The following is a 2,641-nucleotide window of genomic DNA, read 5'->3' on the forward strand; positions in this document are numbered from 1 at the left end:
CTACCAGGCGGTTTATTTTCGCATTACAACGAGGAAACTAAGCGTCCACCGCAAAAAAAAAGAAAAGAGAGGAGTCTTTTGGCGGGGCAGGGGTGGGGGGAGCACATCCGAGTGAGAAAGAGAAAGAGAGAGAGAGATAGAAAGGGGGGGGGGGAGGATGAGCGCGAGCGCACGAAAATATTACGATAAATTAGGATGAAAATGAATTCGCGCTGCGAGAGTCTTACCATTAGCCGGGCGGCGGCGGAGGCACACACGGCCGGGGCTGCGCCGGGCCGCGCCGGGCTGCTGGGCACAGTGAAGCATGGTGTCCTTTTGTTCCGGGCAGAGCGGGCGCGAGGGCGGAGCAGGGCGGACGGAGCCAGGCGCCAACCGAAAGGGAGGAAAACTGAGCATGGGGAGGAGTTGAAAGAGAAACGAATAAGGACGAAAAATAAAACACACGCACAAAAAGAACACACACACGCTTCTCACACACACCAACAATATGAAGCATGCGAGCACAGCGAGGTGTAGCGAGCGAGCTGAGGTACGTACCCCTGCAGTGATGGTATTATGGCCATTGGACCATACCGAATCTGGTACGATGAAAGTCAATCCCGTTCTAACGACGGCCGTACAGGGCGGCGGAGGCATCTCCAGCTGCGTGCATTGTGATACATCACCACGATGGTGCTCCGTCTATCTTCAGTCTTCGTGACGTCGCACCGCGCGGCTTTGAGTGAGACTTGGCGGCGGCGAGGATGACGGAGAGGCCCCTGACGGCGCCGCCGCCGTGCCCTTCGTGTGTGTCACCGCGCCCTGCTTCGCGCGCCACATGCGTGGGGCTTGTCAGCGGGGGGCGCGACAGGGCGGCCCGGCGCGAGGCGGAGCAGGCGGAGCAGGGTTAAGTGGGGGGCCCTCCGACCCTCCCCTGACGTGAAGCTCGGCCAGTAATTCAATAACCTTCGCGGGATGGCGCCATTTAAGGCCCCCGCCGCCGCCCGCCGCCCGGCAGGGGTGCTGCTGGTATGGGGAGGCTGCCTGCCTGCCTGCTGCTGCCCGCCCCCGGCCGGGCTCGTCATCATTGTGAGCCACACTGCCAGAGACGGGACGGAGACGGAGGTGCCAAACAAAGGGAGGCTGAAAAACAAACAAGCAAAGTATCGTTGTGAGAAATACTCGAAATACTTGTAAAGGTTACAGGCAGATTGGCCATGACGTGTGTTAAAAAAATACTATTTGAAATGGTAAATTTACTGCGTATCGACTAGGAATTCAGTGACGATTAAGAATGAGCTGTCGTAAATTTATAAAGTATTTCGTAAATCAGAATTACAAATTATGTTGTAAGTTTACGAAGATAATTTTTACAGTGATAAAGATAAAACAAGTGTCCCGTAGGCTGACCTACGTCGTCTTCTTGTCTTTGGGGTCCCAGCGACTCGAGTCGCCCACCTACTGGACACTCGACGGGCTTTCAGTGCCCTCACTTCCACGTGCAGTACAGTACAGCCTACAAAATCAATTATCATGCTCGTAGGGATGAGTGGGCGTTTGGGGCAGAGGGTGGCTGCGCGCGGCGGCCGCGGACTTTCGCTCCGAGATTGGAGACGAGAGGCAGCGTATTATTGTACCACATCGGGCAGCACAGCGCCCCGGCGGCCGCACCGCCCACGTCGGGCTGGCCGGGCCAAATGGAAAGAGACACTTCGCGTCCTTACGTTGTGTCGTTGTAACCCCCCTCCCCCCCCTTCTTCCTCCTCCCTACTCCTTCCGGCGCGCTCAGGCAAAAACAACACTGCTGCCGCCGGCAGCGCGCGCCGCGGGGACCAGAGCGGGGACCAGCGGGGACCGCGTCGTCATGGCGGAGGAGGACCAGTAGCGCGAGAGGGACATACCGTCTAATGGAGTCCCTCCGAGTGCGAGCGAGAGAGAGCGAGCGACCCTTTCCTCGCTCGCACTCGTCGCGGATCTCCACAACCAGGTTCTCTTTCCATCCTACGCTACTGCGTACCCACTGTCAAAAATGTCACTGTAAGTTTATTGAATTTTTTTTTTGTTATTTTATTTGCGACTAACATACGATGTAAAATAGTTATCGTAAAATTTACGACATGGCCATTCCTGCTGGAGAAACAATTTCAAAGTACACAGTACATATGCGGAGTGTTAAATTATTTTGTATAAATGGAAAATTTTCCCGCTAAATTAACCGCGATATTTTTCACAGTGGCCAACGGGGATTGTGCCCGCGTATCGCTCCGGACGGCTGCTTCTTCCCCCGCCCGGAGTCTGTCGGGCAGAGCGTGGCGGCACTGAGCTCTCCCTGCCGCCGAAGGCCCGGAGGACACGACGGACGGCGCCGAGCTCGTCCGCATTCCGCAGCACGACGGCGAGGCGATGAGGCGGGGCGGGGGGCCGAGCGGGGGGCGGGGACCAGAGCATTATCAACATCAGGAGCTTTATAATTGAGCAAGACGAAGATTCCTCGGGCTAGTTAAGCCGTCCGTCTGTACGTCCACCCTGACCCGCCGCCCGCGGGGACAAGGGAAAAAGACAGAAGTGGCAGTGGGGGGTGAAAGAGAGACACAGAGAAAAAGAGAGGGAGAGGGAGAGGGAGAGGGAGGGAGGGAGAGAGAGAGAGAGAGAGAGAGAGAGA

The 2,641-nt window shown here is 56.7% G+C and overlaps 1 long non-coding RNA gene across 1 annotated transcript in view; it reads right to left on the reverse strand.

The window, feature by feature from the left end:
• The window catches only part of LOC127750667 (uncharacterized), a 3,481-nt gene extending 2,389 nt beyond the window's left edge, over positions 1-1,092 (reverse strand). Inside the window, exons 1-2 of the long non-coding RNA XR_008011800.1 lie at positions 538-1,092; positions 228-388 (exon numbers count right to left, since the gene is read on the reverse strand). This is a non-coding gene — a long non-coding RNA (uncharacterized LOC127750667). The remainder of the gene's footprint in view (positions 1-227; positions 389-537) is intronic.
• Positions 1,093-2,641: the final 1,549 nt, after the last annotated feature.

Source organism: Frankliniella occidentalis, unplaced genomic scaffold, assembly GCF_000697945.3.
Source record: "Frankliniella occidentalis isolate FOCC.00 unplaced genomic scaffold, Focc_3.1 Scaffold230, whole genome shotgun sequence".
NCBI lineage: Eukaryota > Metazoa > Arthropoda > Insecta > Thysanoptera > Thripidae > Frankliniella > Frankliniella occidentalis.